The sequence below is a fragment of the Equus asinus genome, chromosome 4 (genome assembly GCF_041296235.1).
Source record: "Equus asinus isolate D_3611 breed Donkey chromosome 4, EquAss-T2T_v2, whole genome shotgun sequence".
NCBI lineage: Eukaryota > Metazoa > Chordata > Mammalia > Perissodactyla > Equidae > Equus > Equus asinus.
In genome coordinates this window covers 36,838,106-36,862,353 of record NC_091793.1, presented here as the reverse complement: position 1 = coordinate 36,862,353, position 24,248 = coordinate 36,838,106, and the positions used below count along the sequence as shown (strand labels likewise).

Here is a 24,248-nt window from a genome sequence, read left to right as displayed (position 1 = left end):
CTTTACAGGATAAATGGTTGGAACTGGCAACTAATGAAGGATTGAAGATGAATCGTAAAATGCAGCAATACTTGCTTCATTTTAGATGAAAGTTAAAAAATTAACATCCCAGTTTTGCTGAAAGAGGTGTGAAAATACCTCTGAGAGGCTGGCTTCTCTCGAGTGTAATTAAAACAAAACACAGAAGTAGTTCATACACATCATCTCCTGCAAGTAGCATTGTTGTATTCAACCCAGATGAAATTCATTAGTCAGCAAGAAGAAACTCTTCACTACATTAAAAGTGAAATATTGATAAATATGGTGTTTTTTAAAAGTGTGGTTATCAGCTATCCCATTACTGGGTATTCATCCAAAGAACATGAAATCAACAATACAAAGAGACTTATGCACCCCTGTGTTCATTGCAGCATTATTCACACTAGCCAAGATATGGAAGCAACCCAAGCGCCCATCAGTGGGTGAATGGACAAAGACGATGTGGTGCATATATACAATGGAATACTACTCAGCCATAAAAAAAGACAAAATCATGCCATTTGCAACAATATGGATGGACCCTGAGGGTATTACGCTAAGTGAAATACTCTAGACAGAGACAAACACTGCATGATTTCACTCCTACATGAAAGATAAACACATGGACAGAGAGAACAGATTAGTGGTTACCAGAGAGGAAGGGGGTTGGGGGCTGGGCGAAGAAGTCTATACAGAAACCGATACATAATAATGTACATCTGAAATGACACAATGTTATAAACAAATATGACCTCAATAAAATAATTTAAAAAATAAATAAAGTGTGCTTATAGGCATATAATATGGGAATCTGTTTCAGTTATAACTTATTTGGTTAAAATCACTGAATGACAGAAAGTCACCAGCATTAATAGTGATCTTCTCTATTAATTGCCTTTATATGGATTTTCTATGAATATGTAGTTTTTGTAATTATTTTGTTATTTTGTAATTATTCTAATTATATTTATTGAAATGTAATTTTATGCCTAAAATAAAAAAATCGAGGCTCGTATTTTGGTATCTTTGCCTTTTCTTTTATTTTCCTAGTAATTTATTTTTCTTGTATTTCTCCAAATCATCAGTCCACAATGCGTTGGAAATTTTAAAAACTGGTCTCTTTCCATAGATGGCTGAGAGAAGCACTGTTCTCGAACGCTGACGCCATGAGGACGACCTTTGCTTGCTTACTAACGCATCCTCATCTCTCAGATCAACGCCAGGTAGGCACCCAGAAAACAGTTGTCAAATAAATGAATGAATAAATAAAACGGAGGTTAGCACATGCCACAGCCTGTGCCCTTAACTGCTCAGTAATACTGCCTCCCACCGAATGCAGGGAACGTGCATTCGGCTTAGGATCAAGCTAGTTGGAGAAGGCCTTCCAGAGGAGTGAGGCTGAGCACAGCCTTAAACTAAAGGGTGGGTAAAATTTCAAAAGTTAGAGAGGAGAGAGGCAGACGTCCCCCGCACAGCAGGCAGTAGGGGAGGGGGCAGCAATGGCAAAAGCCAAAGCCAGAATCAGCACGGGGCCTGGAATGAAATGGAGCTGCAACTTACCCAGAGACAACCGCCCACTTGAGCCTGAGGAACAGACGGCACCCAGTAGCTCGGGTTACTGTGCTCCTTCAAACTGCACCAAGCCTGCTGCAGCCGCTGGGCTGACGGGAGAGTTAGCTTTACCCCACGAAGCATCGATGCATCGCTTGTCACCTGGAACCTGCGCCCCCGAGGCCAACTCATAATAATGTCTCAGGGACCATCACTTTGCACAAGTCTAGGGGTCCTAGTGACTTTGTATTTCTAATTTTTGGAATTTGGGGTACAGAAGGTCCCCTCCCTCAAATTGTTTAAGCTTCAAGCCCCATAAAACCTGGACCTGCCCCCTGTGGGTGCCCCTTCTCAGGCTGCCTCCCTCCCAGAAGCTGCTTGCGTCTTCTTGGAAGCGGGCATTCTTCCTGTCTGCCACAAGGTGGCGCCAGACGTCTTAATGTGAGACGGGGCTGCACAGCATCTTTATGCAAAGCATGAGGGTTTTGCTTCCATTCTTAGAAGTCGAAATACCCACTTATTTGTTCTTCTTTCTATTGATGGCAACCTAACACTTCTCTTTGCATCTTCCTGGTTTCATTTTTAAAGTTATACTGAGGTGGGAGTTGAGGGGGGCAGAATTATCTTTGATTTTCTAAAGCTTATATATTGTGGGAACTAAAGCAATTAGCCAATAACAACAAAATTAGTCCAAAACGAGAGAGCCCAAGGAAAGGAGAAAAACTGTGTAAGGAACAAAGTAGGTGCTCAGTAAGTACACGTCTTTTTTGCTTCTTAAAAAACTTGCATGGTTAGAGAAATGAGGATGAATCTGAACACTTCATCCCGAAAATTCTCTTAAGCTCCTCTGTGCAAAGCAGCATCTAACAAGGGTTTCTGTACCACAGTGTTATCAATGCGCAAGAGAAAGAGCAGAAGCCGTTTCGTTATATACAACAAACCCTCTACTTAAGTCAAGGAATTGGAAAACAACAATATGTCTTATTTGAGGTCTGCAGCAACTCAGCACACACTCATTTTAAGGCATTAATAAGGATAACATATGGTAACTATGCAGCCCATACCTGAAGTCGCTTTGATTTGTGTCAGGTGGAACTAAGACTACTAAAACTTATTTTCAAAAGACATTTTAATTATGGTCAACCACGGCCTTTAAAAAAACACTCATCCGTGAGGCCAAGTTGCTGTGCTCAAAGCTCTTTTTATCTATTTACAAATGCTTGTATGCTCAGTCATTCTTCGAATATCTCCAGATTGTCGATTTCTTAAAGAGCAAAGTTTAAAGAGCAGAAAAAGAGAGGGAAAGTAGCCACTGCTCAGGCGCATTCATTTATCCTTTACAGTTAGCAAGGTTTTGCAAATATGGTTTTGCAAATAACTCTTCCATCTGAGGAGGGGGAAATCGCTGACGGCCACTGTAGTAACAACATACGCCATCTACTGCATGGATGACCCACCCCTCTTTCCTTCTGAAACTCTGTGTTGTCGCTGGGAATATTAAAAGCAACTCAATTGGTTTGTCGGTGACTTTTATATGGGTGAATTTCCCTTGGAAAAGTAAATGGATAGCTACATTAACGCCCCCTGGGAAAGTGTGTTCGAGCCATTCCACTTCCTCCCACATCCGTATATTCATGCCATTTCCCACCCCACCCCACCCCACCGTTGCACAACCCAGCCCTATCTTACCCCACGTTTTCAGACTAGGCCCATGGAGATGGGAAAGGGCCTGTTCTCCCTCTCGGCTGCCTCACGTGGGTACCTCTTTGATCCCTAATTTGGCAACGTCGCAGAACTTCCTAATGTTCCTGGTACAGAGGTGTTTCCTGGGCTTGAAGAAGCGGTGATCAACTCACAGGGTAAATAAATAATTGGTGGTCTCAGAAGCATACATGCATTTCTCTGTATCTCAAAGAAGCAAGTCCATTTGAAGGAGATGGTGCATGAGAAAAGCTCAGCCCAGTGCCCTGTACGTTATAAGCCTGCAACAAGGCTGACATGTCGCCTTCATATACACCGTCTATGAAGCCTTCAACAAGCCTTCTACGAATGGAGCTATTTATCATTAGCCATCATTTCATTAGCGTCAACCAGCAATTCCAATACAGCACTTAGCAAACAACAGGCATTCAATAAAAAGGTGTGCAGTGAATCTCAATTTCTTTGGCTCTCAATTTCTTTACCCTTGAGGCAGGGACTGTAATATCTAGACTCTTCTATAATGCGCTAAAGAGCCCAGACACAGAATGATTTTATTTTTCTCTTCTCTTCCTCCAGAGAAAGATGGACTCGTCTACTTCTCCAGCATCGTCTGACCTCCTGAGCCCTGCGTCCCCCCCACACGGCTCATCAGGTAGCCACACAAACAGAGTGCGCAATCTGTAGGCTTCAACACACAGATCGCCATTTAATCTCTTCTTTGAAAACATCAGACAAAATTTTATTGGGCAGTTAAAGGAACACAAGCCTGCTAGATCAAAGCAGCCAACTGGTCACCCAGCCTTCCCAAAGTGAGGCTGCAGTTCATTATAGCCACTCGGTTAACCACATCCACCTTCCTCATATATCAACAGGCCCAGGAAACAGACTTCGAAGTCCTGGGCGTTGCAAGGAAAATCTTTTCAGGTAACCAACTGTATTAAAAAAGCAGACCACGTCTTGAAAGATGAGTAGGGCTGTAAAAAGCAGAGGTCCCTACAACCTGGGACGGTCCCCCGGTCCCCCACATAGTCTTGCATAGAGGGACGGACTCTGCTGACAATGCTTTTTCTTTCAACAGATGAGTTTGTTCCTTCCTAGACATTTTTGGACTAAAACCCAAACATTCACTTTCTTTGCAAAGGTTTTTGTTGCCCGTGCTGTTTGTGTGTATCTTAATTCTGGCTGGAAGCACATCCCCCTTCAGTTCTCATACTTGGTAACATTCAGCTTCCTCTTCTTCTGCAGGTTGCAGGCAGGAAACTGGAAAATGGGCCACAGGAAACCTGGCCTCCTACATCTGTCCCACTTTGTAATTGCAGCTCTGGTTTCATTTTGCCTTGTGTGTCAGCTCTGTTTTAACCCTCAACACGACGGCAAACTCTGCTTTCTGAAAGAACACTGCTATTCTTTTTGCCCAAGAAAACCCATGGAGAACTTTTTTCTCCCTGGAGTAATTAATTCTATGAAGTCAACAGGGAAAAACTACTAAGCAAATTCTCCTAACAGTAGTCCTTGGGATCAAAATAGTGTAGAACCAGCAAAATGATTCGTTAGATGTGATAAAGCTAGCCATAAGTGAAATTTCAAGGCTGGTGAAAATTCAGACTATTTCACAATACTGTACGCAGCAGAAGTTATTTTGGATAGATATGATTACTAGTGGTCCAAGGCTGCGTGATGAATTTTAACTTGCGAGACTTTGATAAATAACATAGAAAATGAGCTATAATCATACTTCATTATAATCTCTCTCATGATACTGTTTCAAATTATGTTTCTTAACAATATCACCAACTACTAGGTTGAACTATGTAAAATTGTTATTTTTATGGGTCAAAACCAGCCAAATACCAGCAATTTCATATAAATAACCTAAAGCATATAATCACACACAGAGAATAGATACATACACACACACACACACACACACAATATATCACATCCCCAGGGCAGTATCTTCTTCCTGTGTTTGGTCTGTGGACCCTTTTGAGAATCTGAAATTCTCTAAGGAAAAAACAGATACATATTCATACAAAATACACAGGATTTCCACAGGGTTTGTAAAACGCTAAAGATAATTCATAAATCCCAAATAAAGAAGCCCCGTTCTAAAGGAAATGTTAGTGATATCCTCCCCCACCAGCAATGCTGAGAATCGATGGAATTCTCAAGAATAGGGCTCATACCAAAAAAAAATCCATTACTTCTTTAAGTAGGCGCTTTTCTTTTTCAACACTAACATTTCATGAGCATTCACTATGTACCAGGCATGTGCTGAGTGCTTTACGCACATTGTCTAAATTTAATACTCCATGAGGGAGTCGTGATTTAAAAAGGTGAAATAAGACGCTCATGGCCACAGGAGTCATACAGGCAAGCCGAGACTCGTATCCAGGGCATGTGGCGCCAAAGCCCAGGTCCTTAATCACCACACACATTCCCCCTAGCAGAGGCTTCATTTCTTACAGGCACACTTCACTGCCGCTAAGAGAAAAGTCTCATTTGAACTCAGAGGGTGATACAACCTTTCCACGAGGAATCAAACCGGGAAATTTCCTCTTTCATTTCTGGCCTTGCCTCATCTGAGACGCCAGTCGTTCCAGCTGGGCTCTGATTTAAGAAAGAACCTTTGAACCCATCCCACCATCATTATTTTTTAAACCAATTTCCCTTTGAAAAAGATCTAGTATATTGGTTTAGATACGTTCCAGGTTCATCCAACACGAAATAACCAAGGTTGGCTCTTGATTATGAAGACAGGACTCGAGAAGCTGTACCTTCTACAACTTAGCTCCTCCTCAGCATGAGAGATGCATCCTTCCACTTGGTGTGTGCACAAGACGGCAGAACGAGAAGATGCAAGTCAGAAATGAACGCAGTCTGGCCTGGCCCCAGAGAGGGGCCCCAAACCTGTGCGTATCTCATGTAACAATGAAATGAATCATGAGAAACACTTCATGTGTGAACACGGATGGGCTGGGAACTCCACTGAAAAGACACGACAGCACCCGTGTTGCACCCAGCAGGGGCTCCAGATTTCTCCTTTAAAAACAAACACTTCTGGGGAAGCTCTGTTTCAGCTTCTAAGAAAGCAGTATTTGAGATTTCATGGCGGATCACAATGTGCACATGAAAAAAACATTATTTGGATTTAAAACTTACCTAAAATCTTGCTGTCCTTAAATCTGAGCTTCAATTTATCGAGCTTCCTAATTTCCAGTGAGTATTTTTCCCCCACACTACCTTTGATTCTTATATTTCATAGGCCTTTTAGTGGAAAATCTTTTACCTATAATTTTGTACTATTAATATTAATAAAATCCAATCCTGTGCGCAAGGGGAAAAGCTGGAGGTTAGAGCATACAAATTCTCATCGTAGCCATGGCCTTAAAGAGTTTCATGGTCTCAGGCGAGGATGTCATCTTCTCTGTATTTCAACTTCTTTATCTGTAAAATAGGGACACGGCCAGCCCTGTCCCCCTCGATCCATGAGGGTTATCAAACTACAAGACTTTTTACGACTTACGAGTATTTTAAAAGTAAAAAACTAAGTTAACCTTTTGACCAACACATTGCGTAAATGATCTTTAAAATAAGAATGGAATAATGCCTTCAGCTTCAAAGAAAGCCTTAACAGATATTTTTTAAATCTGTGGTTGTCTTAACACCAGAAAATGTTTATTTGCTTAGAAACTTTAAGATAGTTTTACGAAAATCGAAAATAAAGGAAATCTTACATAGCACTCCCACTGGAATGAAACTGTAATCTTTCAGATAAACTTGAAAGCTTTTCTGTATGAAATAATAAGTTGGTGAAGCCAAAAGTATATACCCAATGTAGTAAGAACACTTTTGCATGATAGAAAATGATGGTGGTTTTTCCACATCCAGAAACTGAAACACTTCCTGCCAGAGCATCCTCCACACTCTTCTATTGTGTTGAAACTGTAAAATCTTTCTAAATCAGGACTTCCTCCTATTATGCTTCAGAGGCGTCTTTCTGGGAAGGGTAGATCCAAGGCAAAAGGTAGGAATTCCTGCAGTACCACCCAGTGGAAACATTAGACAAAAAATACAGGCAAGATAAAATATGTTTAATAAAAAGAAAATTTATGTCTTAGCTCTTCTAATTAAAAATCCGGACATGCGCTTTTTCCATCGATGGCAACCAGCAATATGCTGCGCTGAACAATACTGCCCTTCTTTCTCAGCTGTTCCTTAAAGGCCACCCACACAAATGACTGTCAGCATCACTCTGCCCTTTCTCTCTCACACATGTGCACACATACTGGGATGACACCGGGGTCGGGGAGGAAGGAGTCCCGGGTGGGGTCAGGTGTGGGCTGCGACACCATCCCTTCCTCTCACAAGGATCCCAAGGGATCCTGGGGACCAGGAAATGTGCACAGCTGTGCGCAGCATCCCCGTCCTGCTGCAGCGTCGGGCATTTCCTGACAGAAAGGTGACCATCTGTGCACCTTCCCCTGCCCCGGCCCGGCTGCACCTAGCCTGGGCCACCCCCAACATCTGCACAGCAATTTTGCCTCCCTGGTTCCACCCCACAGAGCCTTTCCTCCCCTCGTGGCTCGTATCTCCGGTTCCCCCAAAACTCTCTCCAGCGTGACCACTGCTTCTGTTCCGTGGTTCTGCCAAAGCCACTGCAGGTCCCAGAGCCTCCCCATAGGTCGTTCCAATCTGTCTCTACTTCATTTACTGCCATCATCAGAACATGTCTCTTGTCACCAGTGGCTGCTTCTCACGCTTGCATGACACATCAGGCTACTTAATCTTGGGAACGGGACAGAGCAACAGGCCCCTTGACCCTCTCCTTCCAGCTTCCCTTCACAGAAAGCCTGGCAGTGGCCTGGAGAGGACGAGAACCCACAGTCTTCCCGGAGAAGCTGGGAACTCTCTCATCTTCTCATCTTCTTCTATAGAACTTAAAATAGTAAAGTACCATTTCTTCAATCTTTTCTAGATGGTTAAGTCACTAAAGAAAACTGTCCTCAACATCAGCACTCCTGGGAAACTTATCTTTCCCTCTTCCTGGAGTAAATCCACTAAAGTCATTTTACGTGTCTTTTTAAACTAGTATATAGATACAGAAAATGATACTAGTTAGCTGATCTTGACATTGTTTGGCAGTATATGATCAGTGTTAAAACTTTATAATACAGCATATTTGAACTGCTGATAATTTACAAATGGCTAATAGTATTGTAAACTTTTTTCTGCAACTTATTTGCCAAAATATGTTGGTTTCTGGAAACATCTAGATGTAGCTGGATAATATTGACATTAGCTAGTCTTTGGGTCCAACTATATATAGTATTGTTGCAAAAATAGCTATGAGTTACTGGTATTTGTGACATCTTCTTTAGAGATTTTTGAGAAGCACAAAGAGCTGCCTTATGGGGCAGTTACCAAAGTAAGGAACTAGACTCTTCTAGGCTTCAGGATTCTGTGCTCACTTCAGCTTCACTGCTTTTCTTTGGTGTTCTTCTCAGCAAAACTCTTTCACGGTTTAGGAAATGCAAATTCTAGGCATAAGCATTTATACATAAATCTGGTTTGATAATATATGCACTTTGGAAGGGATCTATAAAAAACAGTGACTCCGTGGTCTTTAAGACATCATCACCTGCTCATGTGGTGGACATCTGTGGGGGATTTTAGCTCCATCTGAAGTCACGAAGGTAGACTATCCCTTTTATGGCTTTATTGTCTCCACATGCATATGTTTCTCTCACTTTTTTTTTAAATAGATATCAAGTCTAGCTGCACATGATGATGAGCGTTTCTTCTAAATTTAAATAACTTCTAATACAGTTCTTTTTAACATGAAGCAAAAACATAATGGCATTAAGGTAGAATGGCAAGCAAAAGGCATCTCATTTTTCACTGAATGTCTATTTGAAATAGAGCCTGACCTGTAGACAAACGACAGTGAGCGGAACACATTTAAAATATCTTGGTGCTCCTGTTAAGTATAGTTATGTCGAAGAAACCTACTGCAAAAATAGACAGTGAGTGGCTTCAAATCTAAATAATCCTCTCCCAATGCCTTATACTTGAAACCTATTTTTTATTAACCCCCAAACTTCACTGAATAAATGAACAAAATAACATTAAAATTGCCATCAAGTGGAAGACCGATGGTTCATTCATTCTTGTCAGGGTAATGTGCACATGTGTTTACTTCAAGAGGCCACCAAAAGCATCTGACAGGAGAGAATGGCTGGTGATGCCCTTAGCATCAAACATTAAATATACAGCCCAAGCCTCGTCGAGGCCCTTAATTCCCATTCAGGAATCTGCCATCTACTAACCTGGCTGAGCCCTTTTTGAAATGTCACATACAACTTGTTACCCTACTTACTCTTCCAAGACCTGTTCAACGTGAATGTATTAACCGTGCAAGAAACCAGCCAGATCCTACTTGAGATGATCTTTGTCCGCCAGCTAAAGAAAATCACCCTTTCTGTATTTTAATCATCTGGTGCATGTATGATCTTCTATGTCAAGGTCTTAAAGTTCCTACTTTCCTAAAGACAAATTAGTAGGTCTCAATATTTATGTTAAAAAAACAACAACAACAAAGGACGTGGCAGAGGCTGAGGGGGAACCTGCTCTTGTGGTTCAGCTCTGATTTCAAACAAAGCAGGGCAATGCTCTTATTTGAGGGCAGTGACTCTGAGCTTTTGAGAACCCCAGTATGCCTGGGTCATTTTGTTTGACTCAAGAGATCTTGTAGCAGGATTTACTTTTGTAATGAAAGCAATTCACTTTAAGAAATTTTTAAGACTCTTCAAAATGACTCAATTTATCCAAGTATCGTTAACGCATAATTGAGAAGTAGTGTTAAAGAGCCTAAAGAAGTGAATTTGGCAGTGAGGGAATGCCCAGTGGCTGGCTGAGCGATGTTTCTGCTTTTGCCTTGACTATTAAAGATGAAGTTGGGCCATCAACAGGCATTTCTGCCCTCCACCAGAGTTCAGTGCAGATGTGATGACATGTCTCTGTCTGGGGTTTAACTAGTTGCGACCCTGACTCAGGATCACCTGGAGAATTTGGAGATGTTTGTTCTAAAAAGACAAAAAGCAATGCTCTACCACCCAACACCCCCTGGTCTAAATGATCAGTATCTGGGGCTCGGAAAACAGGCAGGGACATTAGCAGAAATAACTTCCCTGCCCATGTCCATGAATTTTAGATTCCAGAGGATCTCGAAGTGCAGGGCCATACAAAAGAAGGAGGCGCTGCATCCACATAGCCTTTTAAACAAAACGAAATGGTTTGGCCCCTTCTTGGATGTTCTTAATGGGGCTTGCTGAAATTATCAGGAATCTCAGCTTTCTTCTCTCCTGAAAACTACATAAAAAATCCAAGTTCTCTCCTGAGTTCTCACAGTGAAGCAATGATTCTTTGGAGTGAAGTTTAGCACACATTCCCTCATGCTCTCATCTCTGTACAGAACGAGGGCTAGGATCCTGCATGAGAAGTGTGCCTGCATAGAGAAGGGGCAAAAACTGAGACCACATATTGTCCTACTCTCTTAGACTCCTCCATCCCTCCTGGAGCCTACATCTGTGGAGACACACCAGATACACACGCTCCTTCCTCACTGCCGGTGCTTATCTCTTTCATTTCCAAATGAACGCCAACAACCAGGGCTCAGATTTTAGCCTCGAAAGGAGTCGGAGAAGCGGATAGTGAGGAAGTTACACTTCCAGGTCACTGAGCATCAACCAGAGAAGTGTTCTTCTTAACTATCAGTATCAGGATATTTTTCTAACATCTACAGCCCCTTTTCTTGCTTAATACAACATTCCAATCTTTCTGGGCCTCAGTATCATCATTCTGAGGTTGATGAGAACTTAAGGTGCAGACAGTAGAGGAGAATTCCTGCAGTGACCCAGGAGCATAACCTGGAATAAATTCTGGGGCTCTTGTTTTGTTGTTATTGCCGTTTTAATCTCTCTTCTGACAATTAAGTGCAGGGAGAAAAATCGGCTTCATCAGGCATTCTAGTCAAGCAAGGTTTGACTATCAAATAAACTTAGGGTCCTTGGCAAAACCCAGCTGAAATTAACAGCAAAACTAGTCCTCTTTCACTAAATTCAGGTATTTAGTCATCCATCCTTTCATAATCACACAGGCAGAGTCTTTTATTATTTTAAAATTCCATCAGAAACATCATTCGTTAATTACAAAAAGTTACAGACAAAAGCTACAGCCTCAGGTTTTTGTGTAAGTGAAGGACTTTTAACTGTGAACATTATGGAACTTAGCCCAAGGGAACTGCGAAAACTTGGTCAATTGAAGTCTTGATAAAGGACTAATGATGGTTGCCGTAGAATGATTAATTTTAACATGGAAAGAACTTTACATTGAGAGTCTTTTAAACTGTACTAGTCTATGAATTCCCTAACTGTTAACCAACCATTCTCAGTATAACACTGATTTCAACAATAGGGCTAAAGTTTGTCCTCTCGGATATTAATAAACTAACCTGATTTTTGTACATCTATTTTTCTTGCAAGTCTGGGAAAAAACTCTAGAAAATGATACATCCTCGATAGAGGATCTTCTTGGCTGCCTTTATGGTTTAACCAAGAGATATGACTCTTATTAATCCAAGTAATTTACTATCTAGGAAAGAGTTGGATTTATGCAAAGCAATAAAGTGCTTTATCAAGTCCAATGGCAAAATAAGGGAGGGCTATACTGACAAGTTTTCCCCCCTTCAGATTATTTTAAATTCAATGAATGGCAGGTATTGTGCAAAGTGCTGGGATAAACACAAGGATGAGAAAAACAGATCAGGCCCAGAGGGAGCTTACAGACTGATGGTGGCGACAGATGTGAAATACATCATGACACATACATGCACATGTATCCCCCACTATCCAGATCTAATGGATTCAAGGGTCTGGACAGTGACTTCAGATAACAAGGGCTATCATGCCATCAAATCTACTTGGTTCCTGAGTTTTGGATGAAGAGTATTAATGAATAATGAGGGACACTAACTCAGTCTCCAGAAATATATATATCTGAAACTGTTCAGTACCTGTGTTTGGATAGTAAGAATTCGGAGAGGGAGAATTCGAGTAAGGAGGAAACGTGTAAGTAAAGCCTGTGGCGAGGGCTCTGGGGCCAGGGATGGATGGCTGTGGGAGATCTAGTGTGCGGGACCGGCAAAGGCTTCCTCAGGGGAGAGATGGCTGAGCTGAGCCCTGAAGGATGCCTACAAGTTAGCAAGGCAAAGTGAAGTGAGAAAAACTAATGGGAGTAGGGGCAGATAAGGGAACTCCCGGAGAGAGAATAGCATTGGAAAGGCCCCATGGCCTGTTACACATTTGAGGAATTGAGGAAAGGCCTATGTGGTTGCCCCAAATCACAGCTTGCAGCTCACGTCAAGAATTTTGGTCTTCATCCTAGCTGAGGCCACTGGGAGATTTTAAGCAGAGGAGTGACATGGTTAGATCTGTGCATAAAGGATTGCTCTAGCTTGTGGGTGGAAAAGGGATTGGAGGGGGAGAGAGGGAATGTGGGAGTCCTCAGATAAGGCAGAGGAGGATGGAGAGCATTTTCAAAGACTATCAGAAGGAGGGAGTAGGGCCCAACCTGGTGATCAAAACCTTACTTGGGCATCCAACCCGGAGACAGTCACCCCAAGAATGAGGCAGTTGTGGGTCATTAGAAATGAGTGGCGCTTGTCACAGACCTCAAAAAAAGGAGGAAAGGAGCCCAGTATCTGATACTGACCTTCCCTCGGGTGTTCCTTATTCAATAAGGGGCCAAAACGGGATTGGATGGGAAATTGAACCCCCTTTCCCACCACAAAACAGCAGCTTGTTGAAATTGCTATATATGTCTAGAAGTGAGCTGCTTGGGGCGATAGCAAAAATTCACATTACACTCTCACAACTCTTAGAAGAATTCAAGTTCTTTACTCTCAAACAGCAGAAGAGGACTTTTGACTCGAAAGGAATTATTCCAGCCTCTCTACTTCAATCACCTTACCATCCAGCCAGGGAAACTGAGGTCCTGGAAGAGTAAGTGATATTCTCTCAACACAACTGGTTTTAAGGGAATCTACTTTTCCCCACAGTATACATATTACTTTTGGTCAGCTTAGGTGATATTAAATAATGTCGAAGGAATTTTTCCTCTTATTGTATGTATCATGGGGAAATCCACACATTCTAATGACTTATTTTTAACCAGGCAGATTAAATAAAAATACTGTAGTATTTATCAAGGTGTAAGGGGTTTAATAACCTACATGGTAAAATCAGGAAATTGTCATAATATAATTAAAAAGAACATAAGCAAGGAGTGTTTTGCGGTGATGGCAATATTCTCTATTTGGAGGTAGGGGGTGGGGATTACATGGGTGTATACAATAACATTTAAGATTTGTGCATTTTCATGTATGTAAACTATACCTCAATTGAAAAAAACGGGACACCAAGGGTCTTAGATTATTTTATTGCTTGGAGTAAAGGAATGCTAACCTCACCACAGAGTCTAAGAGAAGGCATCAGATGAGTGTGTTTTATACTTACTCCATCACTCCCATATTCATATATGGAAAACTAGGACTTGTTCTTACATGTAGTAGCTTTAAAAATACGTATGATACTATGTGCTTTGGAACCTCTTCTTAGAGCATGTGTGTGAGTAAATTCGGTTCAGTCCAATTCAAATTAGAATACATTAGTATAACCCTCATCTTAATTTCTTTAAAAATATACAAAAAAACCGCACAGCTAAATTATAAAATAATCCCATTTAATTCTTAGAATAATAATTATTTTCCAGGAAATGTAAATTAAAACACATAAAGTAGTCAACGAGTTCATTTCTAGTGGTAACTCAAACCTAATTACAATTTACTGAAACGAGCAATTCAAAGTTTACTTTTAAACTGCTGCCATATACATAAGTTTCCAGTAATGGATGAAAGGCCATTTTTCTTTTGGTTGTGGGTAGGAGGCACGAGGAGTCAAACTTCTGCATAGAATAGTTACTTAAGAGATTGAATGATCGACCATTTTTGAAGGCCTTTAGGATTTAACAGAAGGTTACACATACATACACCCACACACACACACACACATAATTCAGTTTTCTGAGACTGCACTATAAGTGGCAAAACCAGAATTTTCATGGTCTCAGTGCCATGGTTTCAACCAAAACGCTGGATAATCTCAATTCAAACTGGCCTTGAGCAACAGTAATCCTGAGCTGAAAATCCATTTAAAACACCAATTTCAAAGTCTGGAAACTCTACTGACAGAAAACGAAACAGTAACAAACAAGACGTGTTAAAGTATGCAAGAGGTACCATCCTCCTTCCTTTTAGTTAGAGAACTTCAAGGTGTATTTTCGGTTTAACCTAGTTTCTCTTTTCTTCATCATTTAACATTCTATTTTGATGTGTAGTGCCCTGGACTTCCTGTTACTACATCTTGATACTCTACTGAAAATCATGACTCATTCTTAAATCATAGAGAAACTCATCAAAATCCCAAATTTCACAGCACTTATGAATTCAGTCTTTCAAGAGGGCAGCATTCTTAGAACATTACTTGGAGCCACAGACAAAAACACTGGACGAGTCCATGTAGAAATTATGTCAATCCACTGTTGAGTCAACACATTCATCAGATCAACAAACACAAGCTCTATGTGTGTTAATTCTGGTCTTAGAACTAGTTATTAAAATCTGTTACATGGTATGTTAAGTGAAAATAAGTTACAAAACAGAACGCATAGTGTGATTCCAATTGAAAACTTTATGTGTGTGTGCACATATGTGTGTATGTATACACACATGCATTTTAAGAGAACGGAAAAATATACACCAAAATATTAACAAAATAGGATTATGGGAGATGTTTATTTTTTTTTCTTTGTGGTTTTCTGAATTTTCCTAAGCTAATTCACATTAATATTTTTTATAACAGAAAAACAACTAACCTTTAGAAAACACTGTTAGGCTAGTGTGATCTCAAATATGTCATAAATCAATCAACTAAGGCAAAGAGGAATTATGGATAACCAGAACATAAAAAACTCTTGCCTGAAACAGAAAAACTTGACAGAAGTGGGATTCTTCATTCAAACGACCCATGTCGCTCATGTGTATATATAGGTACAGGCTCTTGGGAAGGGGCACAAGCCAGCTGCCAGGAGCCAGAGCACAGCCAGATTAGGCAGAGAACTCATTTCTTCTAAAGTTTAATGAGGAACCCCAGGTCTGGGAAACATGGAGATGGCTGATTCGTTCCCTAGGACTAGAAATGAGCAAAGCCATTAATTAGTAAGCAGTAACTCACCATCAGCGAAAAAAGTCTCTACTCCAGGAAGTCACATCCTTGGGTAATTTTTATTAAGTGTTTTGGGTTTGTCAATAGGTAATGTTTTGCAACCATATTGGTTTCTTGAATCAAATACATATATATAAATATAATTGGGTAGCACCAAAGAGACAAAATCCAATATCTGACAGCTAGGAAAGGAATATTTTAATTTATATGCACTGCCTGGAAGTCCTTTGAAACTGATTTCAGGAAAAGATTCAAGTTCCAAAAAGTTATTACCAATATAAATTTCAATTATGATCTCAGTGTTGCATTCACTGTGTATTAGCAGTTTTGAATTATTAAATTTTTTTAAATAAGAAAAAGAAGAGGTCTTTAATAAATGTTTAGCAAACTTCAAAATTTAAATGAGGCTGAAAAATCACCGCTGTCCTCCATCTGGGCTGTTGTCCTTCTGGTCTAAAAAGCTAAATTAGTACCGAGTGAGTGAGGTTCAGAGATGGTCTAATCCAGCTCACAAACGTACACCATCACCATGTCATCATCCACGTGTCATTCTATTGCATACCACTGACCAGAAAGGCAGAGAAAATTCATGCACACTGTGTGATATACGTGGCAGAAAAGTGCTACTGATGACTTTTAAATGTCCTGTTCGTTGAGTGAATGCATGTAAAAGAGTTATCATCATCCTCATTAATGTAAACAAGAGTTTCTCCATCTGGGCACCACCTACATTTTGGGAGGGAAAATTCTTTGGGGGGGGGGGGTGCTGTCCTGTGCAGTGCTGTATGTTTAGCAGCATCCTTGACCTCTACCCACTGGATGCAAACAGCACTCCCTCTGGTTAGGACAATCAAAATGTCTCCAGATGCCCCCTGGGAGGCAAACTACTCTTGGTTGAGAACTACTGATATAAATGAAAATTAAGCATTCCAAATAAGAAGGTATTGGAATGAAGAATCCTAATCACCTCCTTTTTATTTCGAAGGAAATGTGGTCTTGAGACAATTCGACAGCCGCCATCCTTAAGGGATGCTCATGCAGAATGATGTTAACTTTGGAAAGCTTTTTTTCTTATCTATTTATTGTAAGTTCTGTTATGCTACTCATAGCTTTCAAGGCAACAATTTATTGAGCATCTACTCTGTGCCAGGCACCACACTGGGGACATCCTGTACTCATGTCCAATGACTCACACCCTACCCTGGTGGGGCTGCTTTAGGACATGCTTTGACACCGTAAAAGAATCACCAACACCTTAAAAACCCTCAAGAAAGCAGCACGCCCTTGTCACTAAAGGAGCCCCAGAGTTGCAATCCGGTTCCTTAAAATTCTTTACCATTTTTAGCAACTCTACACATTTCCAACATTTAAAGGTTTAAAAAGGAAAAAAAAACAAAAAAGGTCAGAAGGCTTTGGCTATATTTACCACAGAAAGACCATCAAGGGTTTCTGCAGGCAGGATCATTACTGGAAACTCTCAAAACACTTATGGCCAGTCTTCCTAACTGTCTGACCCACGTGCCCTCCTAACACAATTTGTAATTTTATAATCCCCATAAATTGAAACTCATAACTGACCTTTCCCAAATAAATGTGTGTCACAGAGAGAGAAAGAGAGAGAGAGATCAGAGGCTATTTTGTTCGGCAATAAGGCTCCGAAATCGATTTGAGCTCATTAATAGATGCCTGGAATAGGCTTGGTTTCTTATCTCCTCCCGCTCCCCCCGCCCCCTCTCCGCACCCCGCCCCCCCCCCCCCCCCCCCCCAACAAAGACTGAAGCACAGATGGGAGAGAATGGGTGTGTTTGAGCTGCTTGGGCAATAGAAACTTCACACACACACACACACACACACACGACTGGGAAAGAAAAACCTGTTAAGTCCGAAATGCAAAATGGCCAAGGGGACTTCAAAGTTTTCAAGATGCTGCCCTGAAAAGATTCGTTGGGCGGCTGCACCTCTGAGTAAATAAAGCCGTAACTGGTCTCCCTCTCCAGCGCAGGGCTCCCCCGGCTGACAGTGGCTGCACAAAACCCCTCCTGTGCGGAGCAGCGGAAACTCCTAATGAGATTACTTGGTGTGTGTGCAGACATTACTTAGCAATGACTAAAGGGGCTCTCTTCCTGCAGCAGCCAGTGGAAAATTCAGGGAACTTTTTCCCCTGCAGCAGCAGAATCCCTTTAACCCTCTCCCCAGCCAACTCCAAAAACAACTTAGCCTCCCCCGGCCTCTCCCTCCTCCCCGGCGGCTGGGGTGCTGGGGGGAGTTAAAGACCGGCCAGGGGCTTCCTAAAGCGGGAGGGTGGGAGGGGGTCAGCGGGGGACCCCTGAAACACTACAAAGGAAACTGTAAAAGGCACAAATACATAAACCTGAGAAGGAGCAAACCACAGTTTCTTTGTGAGCTCCTCCAGTGAGTCATTTTCAAGATGCTGTCTGCTGCCAGTTTCAAAGCGGAAGCGCATGGCAATTAGTCTTGCCGTTTCCAGACAAGCCAGAAACTCTCCCGACACTCGTTTTTTTTTTTCTAAAAAGCCCCTTTTGCAGTTTCTGAAATAACATTTCTTGCTTCCACCCCCACCCGCCGCCTAACTGCAACTTGTCCTTAGGATGATTCGGTTCAGAAAACATAACAAAACCGAGACCTCTGTTTTTGGGGGTTTTCTTTTCTAACCCTCCAAAATTTTAATTCCTCCGCCCGAAAAAGTTACAGTAGTATTACAGGCCAACATTCAGTTGCAAGCCGAAGAGCCCTTTCCTAAAGAGCTGGGGGCGCCAAGACCATCTCGTGCCCAATCCTTCTCCAAAACCGTGTCTAGTAGACTCCGCCAGCTTTTAAAGGCCCGGCTGGGCGTGCGCCTGGGGCGGTGACCCGGGCGGGGGTCACCTGCCGAGCGAGTGGACGCAGCCCCCAGCCCCGCGTCTTCGCACCCCACGCCCTCCGCTTCCCTCTCCACCTCGTCCTCTCCCAGAATCCGAGCATCGGTGCCCACTGCCACCCCGGGGGAGAACCAGCCCCAGCGGCAAGGTCAGCGGTGGTCCAGCCTCCAGGCACGCAGCCTGTTCCAGTCGCTGTTCCTCCCGGGGACCCCAAATCTCACCATCCCTATTCACCCCTTGCGCCCCCTCCTCTGGGCTCACAGCGCAGTCCCAGGGAGGGGGGCTCCCGGTGCACGGTCCCCGCAGCCCCCGGCCCGGCGCGCGGACGCGGCGCGGAGCTCCGGCGGGTCGGCAACGGCGCGGGCGCTGGAGCATCCCCGCTGCGCCCCCCGGCCCGGGCCCGAACCCAACCCCGGGGCGCCCACCCGCCCCACCCCCACCAAGCCAAAGAAAAGAAAGAAAGAAAGAAAAACCCACCCCCAAGGAAACTTTGCAACTGTCCAAGCAACAGGCAGAAGCCCTGCTACCTACCCAGATGTGGGGGAGCTTTCAAGATCCTTCTTCGGGGGAATTTCTAGGAGGAACCGGGCGAAAGCCCCCGACTTTCCATGCTGACAGGCGTCTGCAGACGGTCTGTTGCTCTTGTAATGAGATCCTGATTTTCCCCCCTTTTTTTTCTTTCTCTCGCTCCTTTTTTTTTTTTTTTTTTTTTTCCTCTGGTGTGTGTGAGAGCAGGAAGTTGGAGCAGTCAGGCCGAGCCGGCTCACTTCCTTTACTGCATTATTCCCCAGGCGGTGTGCAGTCTGTGTAAACAGGCTTTTCCGCCCCGCGCCGCGCGCCCCGGCCGCGGCTATGCGCCGGGGCCGCCCGCCGAGGCCCGCGCATACTCCGGCCTGGGCCCCGCGCTCGCCCGCACCGCGCCGCGCGCCCCCGCGCCCCGCTTCCTGCTCGGCCACCCCAGGGGAGGAGCCTCCAGACCCTGGGCGACTCCGAGCGGCCGCAGCCCCTCCCCACCGGGGGGAGCGACGCGGCCAGAAACCCGGGGCAGCGGGACCCCGACGCGCGGGGGGCTGACCCCGGAATGCGGCGGGACCCGGGCTCCCCCTTCTCCCCCGGGGTCCCTGCGCTGGGGACCGCGCGGGACCCTGCCGTGGGCTCGTGCCCTGCCCAATTGGCTGTGGCGGGGAGGCCCGAAATGGGGAGGCCGCTGGCCTTGCTGTTCGCTGTCAGCTGGGGTGGAAGCGTTGTGGGGCAGGGGGCATCGGGAGTGGGCTTCGGGGTTTGGTTGCTCTGGGAAAGGGCTGCTTTTCTCCTGGGTGGGGGCGTGATTGCTCAGACGAGAAGCTGTTGCATATGCAGAAAGGGAGACATGGTTTCTGTCTAAGGATGGACAAAGTTCCTGTCTGGGATGTAAAAAAAAAAAAAAAAGCCACCGCTCAGAGTAGGGGGCCCACTTTGGGGAAAAGGACGAGAAGCCCTAAACTGGAAGCCAGGATTCTCCAGGAAGAGACCTTCCTGGCCCTTCCCTCTGGCCTACCACAGGCCCAACCTTTCCTGCCTGCTAAGGAGCTCCCGGGGGAATGAGCAGTGCCCACCGGGCTAAGGGACTGAGGCTTCCGAGGGAGGCTCTGTGGTGTCAAAACTGGTCTCCACATCCAGTATCCCTCAGCGATGGCGCACCCCGGAGAGCTCAGGCCAGGCTCTGACGGGTGAGCTTGTCCACTGCCCCGAGGCTGAGAGGAGGGAGGAAGGTGCTTGTGGAAGAGTCCCTTAGCCCCAGCCCTGTGCTCCAACCCAATTGCTAACCTTCCAGAACCCTCCATCTCCAGGCCTCCACTCCTTAGCAGTGCAGACCAGTTCTCAAACTTGAGCCTGCACCAGCATCACAGAGGGGCTTGTTACAACACTGGTTGCCTGGCCTCACCACCTAGTTCCTGACTCAGTAGGTCTGGGGTGGTTCTCGGCCCTGGCTGACATTAGAATCACCTGGGGAGTGTTTTGAACACTATTGATCCCTAAACACAACCCAAACCAATTAAGTCAGATTCCCTGGGGGCAGGGCGTGAGTCCTTTCCAGAGGACCACATTTAAAGAGTTACTCCACTGTTTGTTTCTTACGTTTGCAACCTTTCTGAACGATTATTTGTTTACGAATTTCTCACTAACTGTGGGCTTCTAAAGGGCAGAGTTGTGTCTTCCTCACGATGGTACCAGCTCCCCATCCCTACGTGCCTGTCAGGCACCTGACTCGTAGGACAGTCCAGTTCGCAGCATCTGCTTCCCGGCTGGTGTGGTTAGTTCACTAAGAGCTGGGACCAGGCCCACCAGACCTCTGAGGAGGGTGGGAAATCATGAGGGGGTGCAAGGCAGGAGAGTAAAGCGGGAGGAGGAGTATGGAGAAGAGAGCTGTTCATCAATCCCTGATTTTCCACAGCTAATTTTCCACTTTACGGATTGTCGTCTTAATCCCTAATGGGCTTCTGTCGCTCAGCAGAGCTCACGCTGTGTCCCTGTGTGATCCAGCTGTCTGTGGACTAGAAGGATATAAATTTATTATATTATCATTAACACGGAGGGAAAGAAAACCACACACACAACGAAGAACACCATGTTGCTTTATTTTTAGAAGTATATGCCAAAGTCAAACTGATGTATATTTTAAACCAATAGTTTGGATGCTTTTTACTGTGTTTTTTCACGACAAATCTTTGTAGAATCCTAACATGTGAGAGAGAAAAGTTGTACATCTTTTCGTGAAGCAGTTGAATTGTTTTGAAGAGATGCTTTCTCGTCTGAGGCACTCCTGAAATATTTAAGGGCAGCGCTAGCGTTTCTTAGACCAGATGAAGACCTCTGAAGTTTTTCTGGTGTATTAGATTGTCCACACCACCACTGCCAGCTCTTCCCATGAATGAGTAATTCAGAGCTGACTCTGCGCTTCCTCACAGCACAGGGAATGGCTTTTACTTTTAGGGGTCTAGCAGCTTCTGTGCTTTGCATTCTAAAGGAAAACTGCTGCCTTAGCTCGGGCTGCCCTAATACCATGACAGGGCAGCTTAAACATCTGGCGTTTATTTCTCACAGTTCTGGAGGCTGGAAGTCCAAGATCAAGCTGCTGGGAGACTTGGCACATTGGTGAGGGTCCTCTTCCTGACTTGTAGATGGATGCCTTTTGCTGTGTCCCCACGTGGTCTTTCCTCAGTGCTTGCATGTGAGTGGAGAGAGACAGAAAGGAAGCAAGCTTTTCAGTGTTTCTTCTCAAAAGGGCACTAATCTCATCATGGGAGCTCCATCCTCCTGACTTCATCTAAACCTAATCACCTCCCAGAGGCCTCATCTATCACCATCACGTGGGGGGCTAGGGCTTCAACATGAAGTTTGAGGGGACACAAACATCCAGTCCATAATAACTCCTCTTTTCCATGCTTTCCTTCCCACTGTCAAAAGGCAGCCAAGAGGTGTGACATTGCATGATCCACACTCCTCTTTCTATGCTTTTGTTGTAAAACAGACAGGAGTTAGAATGGTGTGGGTTATGAGTAAGATTTCTTCAGGTGCCCTTTATAGCGGGTGATAGAGCCTAAGGTCATTCATTTCTGCCGGCTAAGAGGGAGTGAGTCTCTCTCAGCTTTGATAAGAACAGCTGAGATCTCACCAGAGAGGGGAGTTGCCAGTGTGAGTGTTGGAGGGTGCTTGGGGCAGGGAGGAGGAGGGTGAGCCAGCTAAACCCTGTGGATGATGCGTGGAGAAGGGCTGGATCGCCGAGAGAAAAATCAAAGCCCTGGTCCTAAAAGAAGGGGTGTATTAGTCAGCTTTTGCCAGGATAATACTATGTAACAAACAACCCCGAAACTCAGCAGCTGATGTGTCATCTCTTTCTGGGAGCTAGGCTGCTGGAACAGACACAGCTTGGGGCATGTGGTTCTCTAGGACGGCAGAAGCTCAAGAGAGGTGAGTCCTGGCACTAGCACATCTCACTTTGACTCACAGTCCACTGGGGAACGCAAGTCGTACGGCCGAGTCTCAAGTTGATGGGATAGGGAGAAGGGCAGGGAGGGAAGAGAACTTCTGAACAAATAATACAGTCTACCACAAGAGAAAACGGATGCTGGACACAAAAACAACAAATCTCGCAGGTCCCTCGAACTTAGCATTCCATGATGTATAATAGAGTGGGATGCAATGAAAGATAAAAATAATAATAATAATAGAGATGGACAAGGAAGCATAATTAGATAGGGCAGGAGAAGAAAATGAGTTTTAGAATATGCCAAACTAAAATATTCTGGAAATAGCGGAACAAATAGTATTTGAACCTTATGAATTGGTGAGTTTTTGGTAGAAACTCCAAGTGGCTTGCCATCACTGCCTTGAAGACTGCCTTAATGTTGGAGGCTGTGGGGTAGAGAGTGTGAATGGACAGCCAAAGCCTGATGGGAACGCAGCCCACTCTGTGGAAAGAATACATTTGGAACCAGGAATTTGGGGATCCAGTCCCACACCCGAATTGTTCTAGCTATGTGACCTTGGCTAAGTCACTCAGCCTCTCTGAGCCTGAGTGAGCATCGATTTTTACTGATTTTTACAGCAAGTGCTAATTTTACATTAAAACAACACGTGTTAGAGACTAGGATTTTAAGACAGTCGTGAACTTAATTTGAAGGACTATTTAAAAGCATTTTATAGACTTGCAGGCAGACTCTTGCAGGAATGTGCGTTCTCCCTTTTGTGTTGTTAGAGGTCTGTCAGAGAAGACATTTGAGAAGCATTGATTTGGACCATCGTTTTTGCCCTCAGATGGGCCACCCATAGGCCAGAGGTTGGCAAACTAGAGCCCACAAGGCCTGCTGCCTGTTTCTGTATGAATTTTGAGTGCAGAAGAATTTACTTTTTCTTTTTGATTGCAGTAAAAACACATAACGTAAAATTTACCATCTTAGCCGTTTTTAAGTGTACAGTGCAGTGGTGGCGAGTATATTCACGTTGTGCATCTGATCTCTGGAACTTTTTCATCTTGCAAAACTGAAGCTCTCTACCCACTGAACACCTCCCATTCGCCCCTGATCCCAGCCCCTGGCAACCGCCATTCTACTTCCTGTTTCTATGAATTTGACTAGTCATGCGCCACTTAATGACGTCACAGTCAACGACAGACCACGTGTACAACAGTAGCCCCGCAAGATGAGCACCATGTAGCCTAGGCATGTAGTAGGCTATACCATCTAGGTTTGAGTAAGTGCACTCTGTGATGTTTGCACAATGACGAAATCCCCTAGTGATGCAATTCTCAGAACACGTCCCTGGTCATTAAGCAACGCGTGACCTTTAGATACCTCATATGAGTGGAATCATACAGTGCCTATCTTTTTGTGACTGGTTTACTTCACTTAGCAAAGTGTCCTCAAGGTTCATCCACGTTGAATCATGGGACAGGATTTCTTTCCTTTTTAAGGCTGAATAATATTACATTGTATGTATATACCACATTTTAAAAAATCTATTCATCTGCTGAGGGACATTTGGGTTGCTTCCACCTCTTGGCTTTTGTGATAATAAGGGTTTACATTTTTAAACGGTTGAAAACAAATCAAAGAAAGAATAATATTTTGTAACACGTACAAATTGCATGACATTCAAATTTCGGTGTCCATAAATAAAGTTTTATCGGGACACAGTCCCGCTCGTTCACTTACGTATTGTCTAACACTGCCTTTGCACTGCAACGGAAGAGTTGAATAGTTGTGACAGAGACCGCATT

At 43.9% G+C, this 24,248-nt stretch overlaps 1 protein-coding gene across 1 annotated transcript in view; it reads right to left on the bottom strand.

The window, feature by feature from the left end:
- The window catches only part of ELK3 (ETS transcription factor ELK3), a 66,262-nt gene extending 46,833 nt beyond the window's left edge, over positions 1-19,429 (bottom strand). Inside the window, exon 1 of the mRNA XM_044744936.2 lies at positions 19,022-19,429. The gene's annotated coding sequence lies outside the window, so the exon portion shown is untranslated. The remainder of the gene's footprint in view (positions 1-19,021) is intronic.
- Positions 19,430-24,248: the final 4,819 nt, after the last annotated feature.